Genomic DNA, 10,420 nt, shown 5'->3' with positions numbered 1-10,420 from the left:
GGTCTTGCATCACTATAAATGGGTTTAATCATATATTCAATTGCCAAATGATTCCTCCAAATGTTTGGTTGTTAAAAAAAAACCAAAAAACAACTCCAAGGAAAAAAGGTTTGTGGGTGCAAGGTATTTCAGAGCAAAGTCACTGAAGTTAATCCTCACCACCTGTGATGAGGACAAGCCTTTTTTACCAGTATATTGTGAGCCTTCCAAGTGTTTTGCTGACATTTTTGACCTATTGCTTAATGCTCCTCTCTCAGGCAGTTGCATCTGTCCTGCCAGTAACTAAGGAAATAGCATCTGTAATAAGAAGGCTGCCTTACATCGATGATGGTGTCAATTGTGGCAGCTCACCACAAGGAGGGATTTTTTTAATTATTTTTTTTTTTAGAATAGGGACAGCATAAGATTAAAAAGGGATTTATCCAGGTTTTGGACAAAAATAAGCTTTATTTGAGACTGATTTTGTAAAGGCAAAAGTGTCAGGTAGTAGTTCTTCCCTCTCCTTATAGCATCATTGATTCAATACACATTCAGCTGGCTTCTTAAGAACATTATGAACTGTAATTTCTTCAGAGTAATGAGATTTAATCATCCCTTTCATAATTACACATACTCCCTTGCCTCAGGGCATTTCCAATTGAAGGTAAACATGATCAGACCTGAGACAAGAGTGCAGGAAAAGGAGGGTGTGGAGATTATTAACAAGGAGGCAAAAGTAAGAGCAAGTGCTCAAAGAGCCCAGCTTTTCTAGAAGGATTATCAAAAACAAAAAAATAATTTAAGTGTGGGAACACAGAACATGCCAGGAGAGTGCAGGGCAGTTATGACAGAAGGAGCAATTGTGCAGTTCCCACAGGTGGCTGTAATAATGAAGACAATTTTTATACACTAGTTGATCTTTTGAAAGACAAGAAAAAGAGGGCATGAATAAAGGAACAATGGGGGAGACGATGTCAGAAAGAGACAAAAGGGAAAAAAATGTCTCTTGGATTTCAAGTGATGACTGTAGCAGGAAAAGCTTGAAAAAATACCATCTTCTGTTTGGTTTTCACCAATGGTTGCCATTCCCTGCCGGCACCGGTCCCAGAGCACTACCTGAGTCTCTGGGTAGGTCCTAGTAACATAATAACTGGGACAAAGCGCCCTACGGTGCCAATCGTGGGGAAATGAGTGCCCTAAGTGCAGCGTGGGATCCCCCCCGCACTCTGCTCCAACTGGAGCCGATTGTGCTGGTGGCAGAGGACAGTGGACAGTAAGAGACTTCAAGATGCATTTCTGTGGCCTCTCAAGTCCCTGTGACACACGTGTCCTGCAAAGGGCCAGCCTGTCCATCCCCGCACAGGAGCTGGGTAACACTTCCATCTGGTGGGCAGCCTGGCAGACCGATGCTATTTTGTACCAAGGTCTGGGCCACAGGCTGCCTTTGACTTCTCACCATTTCGTGAGAAGTTCCTTAAAATGTTGGTATCCAATTCTTCTGTGTAAGTATGGTGGGGATCAGCTCATCTGGGAGAAAAGCTCTCAGGTTTCTACCTAGGTATCCAAATTCAAAAAGTTTTATTTGATAGCATCTATCATAATGGATGCGATTCCTTGGAACTCAGATACATCACCCAGGAATGCTAAAGTGGGGTTTAGGTAGGTCTCATTGGCTTGGATGGGTTTTAGATCTAAGCCAGATTGTTTCCTAATTCCAGTAATCTAATCCAAATTTCAGATGAAAGATGATCAGGGAAAATTCATGACCTACAAGCTACGTAAAAATGACCTTAAACTTTCTGTGCTATAGTATACTCAGTATACATAGCCTACATCAGAGAAAAAAGCCACTCTTTTTCAAAGTATTGAAACTCATCCTGGAGAAAAAAAGCAACTGTGTGATTGCTTTGGAAATACCCAAAGAGGGTTGTAGGAGAAGAGGTTTCTCCCATCTCTTCTACACAACAGCCACAATAAATCATGGAGGAACAGTCTGTCAACGTCAACACAATACAGATTGCAAGAATGAGTTGGACGCTCTTTCCCTGTTTGCCACAGCCGTGAGCATTAAAATTTAACTTGTTATTGCTGGGTACAGTATGTATGTCTCAAGTCCTCTTCTGCTTCAAGCCTCTATACCCAGATTGTCAAAAGAAATACCCCCCCCTCACCCACAAACCAAAAAGCAAATACCCAAGTCCCAGTGCAAGAACAAGATTAAATACCCAAATCCCAGTCCTTGAAGGGAGCTAATGTCTTCATCCACTGGTTTCCAAACAGCCTTTTAACAGAGTGAATCTGGCAGTTGACTTAAGGCGACCTCTATCATCTGCAAGGAAAATTCCCAAAGAGCTGTATCAGCTGATGAACTGGCACAAACGCTCGGGTTACCCTGGCTTGGGGGGAGGGAGAGGGTTAAGGGCAGGAAGGAAGAGAGATACATCTTCAGATTTCAGATTTACTCTGTTATTCAAATCCACCTTCTGTGTAGCCCTCAAAATTACAGTTGCCAGAGCTGCTACCCCTTTCATTTTGACCACTGCCATTTTAAATGCTGCTCTTTCCTTTCCAGACAACCCTTGCTCTTTCCAGCAGAATGTGAAAGGCAGAAAGTGCTACCACAAAGGAAAAGCAACTTCCAGGTGGCAAGCTGCCACCCCCAGTGAGGAGACCTTGGTCCCAGGCTTCCACAGCAAAGCTGCTGCTCTTCAATGCTCTGCCTGTATGGTGCCATCCCACGTGCCCCACGCAATGCTGCCGGAGGTCTGAGGGAGCAAACCTTTAAACTAGCAGGCACAGCCGACTTGCAAAAGCACAGATGCATAGGAACTGCAGTGCTAGTAGGGACAGCAGTGAGTGGGTAGCAAAGGTGAAACTGAAATAAGCTGTAAATGCAGAAACTTGCTTCTGAGCAAGCTGTATGGACCATGTTTATTGGTGAGCCCGCAGAAGGCAATGTAGTGCATGGGGCTGAGCAGTTCCAGCTGCCAGATTGCTACAAGCTAAAATAAACATACCAGTGTTTCAGACGGGTGGGCTGGTACCATCTAGGGATTAAACCAAAAAAAGGGCTAATCTTGAGGTAAATAGCAATGGCAAAGGATTAATAGGCACTGCATGGATTCCTGATCCTTCTTTCTCTGGTAAGTATCAAGATTGTCCTGAAAGTTGCTGTGTCCTTGAACACAGAGTTTTAGGAGCATCTTGTTCTACCCTCAACACAAGCCAAGAAAGCCCAAGAGGATCATGCTGGCTGGAATAACTTGCTGGGTGTTTTGAGCATGTTTACCCCCGTTTCTATGCTGGTGGGAGAAATAGGAATAGTGTGTATTTATCTTTAACAGAGAAACTCTCTCATCAAATTTTGAGTTGATTATTAAAATTTGAATGCTGTTTAGAAAAGCAAAAGTCTATAACAAGTCATTTTAAAGCATGATTAAAACAGTCTTTGCATCCCTTTCCAGCACTTCAGCTCCTGGACCGTGCTTCAGACAGCCCATGCAAGGAGTGTCAGCTCAGCAGCTCTCAGAGATTTCAAGAAGACCAGAAAGTAATGAAATAGAGAAGGCAAAAAAAAAATATATGTGATTTGGCCAGCATGGATAAGCTTCCAAAATTCAGGCCAGAATTAAGCACATTCAGCTCATTTGTAGGAGTCAAATGACACAAAGATAGCTCGCCTCCTTCTCTATGTACATTTGCTCCAGACAGTAAGTAGCTCAGAGAGATGCAATTTATGCATCTCTGTCATTAATTGTGGAGGCAAACAGCACTTCCCACTCTGATGAGCGACTGTGGTAAGCGTAGGAAGGAGGCTGATTACTTGTTTTTGCAGACCAGGAATAAGCCAGGCACTGCAGAAGAGATGTTGCAGAAATTGCCTAAGACAGAAAAGTTTAATGAAGGTCTGCAGAAGCTGGCACCAGGTGAAAAGCGTAAGACCTTGCTTGCAGAGGTGCATGGGGTGTCCCCCCCTATATGAGGAGCAATGGGAGGGTCACCTACATCCCACTACATGTTCTGAAAAGTCTGCTCAGAGATTGTTTGACCTGGGCACCCAAAATGAGGAAGGATTAAAATCTCCCTCTTTGCTTTAGCTCCTTCTCTCTAAAATGGGTGTCAAAAGACCCCTTCCTTCCACAGGGATGAAAATAAGCTGTTGAGAAACACCAGTGCATTTACTGTGTGCCTTAGCCCGAAGGATTTGGTAGTTGTCCACAGTCACAACGGATGCAGGAGGTATCACTCGAGTCACCCACTGCTCCTGCAGAGAAAAAAAATACTAACTGCTTAGCCAGGGTTGTTCATTGCTGCTCTGGTTGGTTCAGTGATAGCCGCCATTCTCACAAATCCTGTAAAGTCATATGATGCACAACAGCTGAAGGAAGTCCTGGGAAAATGTATATTACAAGAAAAGTTACAATCTGGAATGCATACACAGTCCTGGGATCAGCCAGTTATTAACAGCTAATGCATTTCCTGCAGCTGCACAACACGTCATCTGACATATCCATATTTCACAGGGATCTTTTTCCCTGGTAATTGCAGTGTCATTGAAAGGCTACAGTCTGCTCTGCCTCTTGGAAAGCATATACATTGATTGAGAAGTATCAGGGTCTTCTATACATTTCAGGGGGAACAGGAAACCTGTAGCTATTGCATGGGGTGTTGCCATTATGGGGTTAATTGGGCATTAACAACTGAGGCACAGCAGCATTTTCTGGGGATTAATGACCATCTGGGAGAAACTGATGGCCTAGAAAACCTATGTTTAGGACTTGTTCTTTCTCAAGGTCATTAATATGGCTGCAAGGTAGAGCTGGATCAGAGCCCAAATACCCCTTCAAAAGCCTCCTCTGACCCCCAAGGAGTCAGTGCTTGGCTCTGTGGCTTGTGGTTTGCAGCCATCTGCTGATAAACTGATACTGGTGAGAGTTCCAAAAGCATTCAGAAGCCATTGTTTGACTAAGGGGTAAAGGGTTCATGCATCAGGTACATTTTGATCTTTTCAATTTATTACATCCATCAGTTAATTTGTTTTACAATAAAGGTTTTTCCCTTGAGGTCATAAGCAGCTATGTTGCTGGTGTCAGTCCCCGAATGTGCCAGTACCATGGTGTCTCAGAGTTCTGTCTGCTGTACCTGCCAGCAAGAGATGCTTCACAAAAAAAGTGGAAGTTGCAGGATAAACCTTCTAATTTCATACCAAAGCAAGAAAATATTTCTGTTTGGGTAAGTTATGTTTTCAATATTTTTATACACATACATATATGCATACAGAAAGAAAGAGGAAGAGAGAAATGATGCAATGATGATGAGGTCCACAGATGTCTGATCATTCTGTACCTTGCAAAATGTTTAGATTACGTTATGTCTCTACAGCTTCCCAAGACAGGTGATGCAGCATGGCTCTGTTTTCAAATAGGCTTGACAGTTACAAACACCTTCTTGCTCCCTTTGAAACAAAACTCCACCACTTCCTTTCTGAAGTTACTTCTGTCATGCATGTATTTCTAAGCTTACCTATAAATCATTTTGCCTCTCCATCTCTGGAGGTCTTCTACACATTTGGCTGTAGGAAGCAAAGAGTTTCATGGGGGTATGGAAGCGAAGGCCCATGCCTTTTCCTATGGGCCTGTTGGCACAGAAACTCTCAACAGGCACATCAGTATTGTCCTCCTAACCTACACTAAGAACTATTCATCAGATGGAAGCACTCTGCCACCAAGTGCCCGGTTAACATAGCTCTGTCTCTCTTCCATTCTTATCTCAGCTTTACATCATTTTGTGTCACCATCCTCAGCTCTTGTCTGATCCATGTGAGAGGACCTCTGCTCAGCACACAGACACATGGTGCAAAGCTGCTGATGCTTTCCCTCTGGTCCTGAGTGCCTCTGCTACATTAGGCTGCCCCAAAAAAGTTCTGGAGGTGTTTATAGGGGCAGAGGAGTTCCCCTAGCTGCCCTCCCTGTCCTGCTGGAGATTAGGCCTCTTGTTCACCTTTCTGTAATAGTATTAGCTGAAATGAATACGCTCTAGCTTTTCAGCTGCCTCTGTTCATCGCCTGCTGCATTAACTGAGACAGTGAATTAGTTTATCCCAGCAGGACTCTCCAGAGATTACCTGAAATTGCTTTTTACTTGACTACTTTATGACTCTCAATTGCTTCCAGTCAGGCAATTTTCCAAGCTCTTTTTTTTTTTTAAATCAGAACACACTTTATTATTCCTTTGCCCTTTATCTCCTATTTTGTCATTCAGAATTTTATTTCTGAAGTGTTTCACCTTGTTCTCCTGACAGGCAGGGCTGCTGTTGGACACTGCCATCCATGCTGCATGGTGGAGTCCTAAACCAGTAAGAAGTCCTGAACTGGGGGTAAGAAACTTGACAGTTGCCAAGATGGTTATCAGCATTTAAACACTATTAATTCCCGTCTGCTAGTAGCCTGACAAAAACTGCACGTGTAGATTGAACAAATCCACTTCCCATACCAGTGAAGAAAGCACAGTTGAGCAAAGTGAATAATAAGGCTTCCCAAAATTTTAAACTTAGTTTTGTTCAAGTTATAAGCAGCTGGGTAGTATGACACATTTAGAGCCCATTTCTGCTTGATCAGAAGCAGCAGTTGTTTGGAAGATAATAATGGATCATATCAAAAGCAATCCCCCTAAACCAATTTTTTTCCCCAGAAGTGATCAGTTGGGTTTGAATAGCTCCAGACTTTAGAAAAGTGTGTATTTGTCCATTATTTGGCCTTAGCCTCTAGGTACAGGCAAGTCTGGCCTTAAGCCCAAATGATGCATTCAGCTAGCACCCTGCTCCATCATTATTCACTCTAGCTTCTCCCTTGCTCACCAGCATTCGCCCAGACATTGAAAAATTTTATGATTACTGAGCAAAAATACATGACTTCCAACATTTTAAACCTGAGACCTTTTAATATATTCCAGCTACTGACAATACTGTTGAACACAACTATCTTCTGCACAGTAACTCCCAGTGTGGGCAAGCTGTGCTTTGAGAGTGAGGACCAGCATCTTTTGCTGATAACAAGTTTTGTTATCAAATAATCTGAGTGTTTGCCATACACCCATAGGGCAATTTAAGTATTGTCTCCTGTAATGTATAGTGTATGTCCTAAGACCCTTATAGGCTTAACCAAAACCCTATGTGCTCATGCTCTGTTCCTCTGAAGATGAACAGAGATAGCATTGTTATTAATTACAAATCTGTTAAACCAAGTAAACCAGTATTTTCAGTGTTATATTAACTCTTTTCTTACATTTATTTTGATTGCTAAAAATCTTTAGAAGTAAAAACAGGAGGAGAAAGTGGAAACAGCAATGCAAATAACCAAAACATCTCCCCATCCCTCCACCCCAGGGAAGCATCCTGGCCCCCGTGAAACACACATCAAAAATTCTCATTTTTCAAGTGGATGCTTTTCCAGCCTTAGTCTTTATGGGCTGAATTGTAACTATTCAACTAAGCAGAGAATATTACAGCATGTTCTGACTATTTTTGAATGTCTGATACTAAATTTCATTGTCTCTTTTTAAAAAAAATATCAAGAAATAGATTTAAGAACATAAGCTAACATTTCTCAGATACTGGGAAAATAAAAATTTTATACCTTGTCTACTATGTCAAGGTCTTGGTCATCCCTGCCAGCCTACATGTTTTCCAGAGAGCCCTGTTTTCCTATAATGTCCTAAATTGCATTGATAATCTGTTTAGAGCAACCAAATTAATCTGTGACAAATGCAATTCCTCCAAGTGAAAAAAACAACTTAGTGTTCTGGAGCTTATTTATGTTATTTCTTTATACTGAGCACATTCAAATAATAGCAAAAGTCTTTGTGTTATCATAACATAAGTAAGAATAGTAAACAATCTCTCTTTTTCTACCCATTTAGTCCTCGCTATCCATTTGTGGTCAAAGCATCTACCTGTAGGCATAGCTGTCAAAACATACAGCAACTTGCCTTTGCTCACATGGATGGCTGGAGTAAAGGGGAGGAGGACTGGATTAATCCTAAACAGCACTAGTTACAGAGCAGATGTGCTGCTGTGCCAGGGCACAGGATGGAGCAGCTCAAGCCCCGATTTTAGCTTTGTGCTTGTTAGCTATTCTCAAGTTGGGCAGACATAACTAAGCAAGAATATTCAAGATGACAATTACACATGACCCATCATGATTAACTCGATGGCTTTTAACCATCGCTTGAATTAACATGATTAGCCACAAAAGCTTGAATAGAAGTAGTCTAAACCACTTCTTTAGGATATGCAAAGCTGATATTTAAGCCTTGCTGTTGCTTTGCAAGGTTATTTGCAAGTTTTATAGAGACTGTGACTCACAAAGGGCAACAGCACTTTATAATAAGCACGTGCCCTTTGACAAGCTTATTCTGTGGCTGTTGTGTTGTTCTAATTAGATTTTGTTGAGGTTAGTAGTCCAGGAACTGTGGTCAAAGGGAAGCATCAGTGATTTAACTACACAGTGCAGAAGATTCTCTTTGTAATCATCATGTGGCACGCACCTTTCTTTAGCTAGCTGGCCACCAGTTCTGTTCAAAGCCATGCATGCATAAACACGAGTAACAAAATAGTTACCCCTTTTACCAGTTGCAAAACTGCCTATCCATTAAATTTGCTGGGTTTATATTAAGGATTTGGTATTTTGAAAGAGAGCATCTTATCAAGGACAGGTAAGCAAGGAACTGAAACATCTAGCAGATATGCCTAGTTACATCTGCCTGACAAAGCCACAGTTCTGTCAAATTGACTAGTGCCTACTGAATAGCACACTATCGGTGGCCCTTCATTCAGTTTTCACGCAACACGTGTGTTACTGTTTCCCCTTGGGTATTTCAGGCCTCTCTCCTGAAGCATAAGGAGGTGACGAACAAGCCACTTCCCTGCTGCAGATCTCCGCTTCAGGATCTGTGCTGCGTTTGCTTGCATGTACACTTTTAGTGGCAGACGAGGGGAACTCCTGCATATGCCGATTTATGTTTCTGTCTTTGGTAAGACATTATTGCAGAGGAGATCGGAACCCAGCTCTAGCCCCATCAGTGTGTCGCTTATGCCCTCTTAAAGCTCATGTTTCTCTCAACTCAGTTGGAATTTGATCGTTTTGACCTTTCCCAACCCTAAAATGCAGCGCTCCACAAAAACCCTAGAAGTTACAGACACTGAGAAAAACAGAACAAGGGACAGATTATTTGGGCTCCTGTTTCAGTCACACTGATTTGCCTTATAGTAGTTGAAAAAATTGAAGTCTGTGTTGAAGCAAAAATAGCTTTTTATAGTTCCTATTATCATCCCATTTTTAATAAATGGTCTGAACAAGGATTCACAGCTACACCCAGTGCTTTGACGCAGCAGCAGCCTGCAGCTCTTTTCTCAGGTCTCCCCTAGCCCTGCTGGCATCAGTGCTTTGCCTGGGGGAAGGTTACAGCCTCACCCCAGGGCTGTGTGAAAAGACAGGCAGAAACACACAGAATCATACAATAATTTTGTTTGGAAGGGACCTTTAACGGTCATCTGGTCCAACTCTTCCTAGGAGCACACCACCATACCACCTCTCTGGGCAACCTGTTCCAACATTTCACCACCCTCAGCGTAAAAAGTTTTGTCCTTGTATCTAGTCTAAATCTACTGTCTTTTAGTTTAAAACCATCACCCCTTGTCCTATCACTACAGGCCCCACTAAAAAAAGTATCTCTCCCCATCTTTCTATAAGCCCCCTCTAAGTACTGAAAGGCCACAATAAGGTCTCCCTAGAGTCTGCTCTTCTCCAGGCTGAACAGCCCCAACCTTCTAAGCCTGTACTCATAGGAGAGTGTTCCATCCCTCTGATCATTTTTGTGGCCTTCTTTTGGACCTGCTTTAGCAGGTCCATGTCTTTCCTGTACTGGGGGCTCCAGAGCTGGATGCAGAACCGGTGGGGCTCACCAGAGCAGAGTAGAGGGAATCACCTCTCTTGACCTGCCAAGCACACTTCTTTTGATGCAGCCCAGGACACGGTTGGCTTTCTGGCCTGCGAGCGCACATTGCTGGTTCATGCCCAGCTGTTCATCCACCAGTACCCCCAAGCCCTTCCTGGCAGGGCGGCTCTCAGTGCCTTCCTCCCCCAGCCTGTATTGATACTGGGCATTGCCCTGACCCTGATGCAGAACCTTGCACTTGGCCTTCTCAAACCTCATGAGGTTCACATGGGCCGCTTCTCCAACTTGACCAGGTCCCCCTGGATAGCACTCAGTCCCTCAGGCACATCAGCTGCACCACTCAGTTTAATGTTGTCTGCAAACCTGCTGAGAGTGCACTCGATTCCACTATCTTAGGTTATTGATGAAGCTATTAAACAGTACTGCTCCCAAGAGGGGCCCCTGAGGGACACCACTTGTCACTGATCTCCATCCAAACAGAGCTGTTG

This window comes from Falco biarmicus, chromosome 4, assembly GCF_023638135.1.
Source record: "Falco biarmicus isolate bFalBia1 chromosome 4, bFalBia1.pri, whole genome shotgun sequence".
Lineage (NCBI taxonomy): Eukaryota > Metazoa > Chordata > Aves > Falconiformes > Falconidae > Falco > Falco biarmicus.
The sequence above is the reverse complement of the archived record's forward strand: the minus strand, read 5'-3'. Positions refer to the sequence as shown.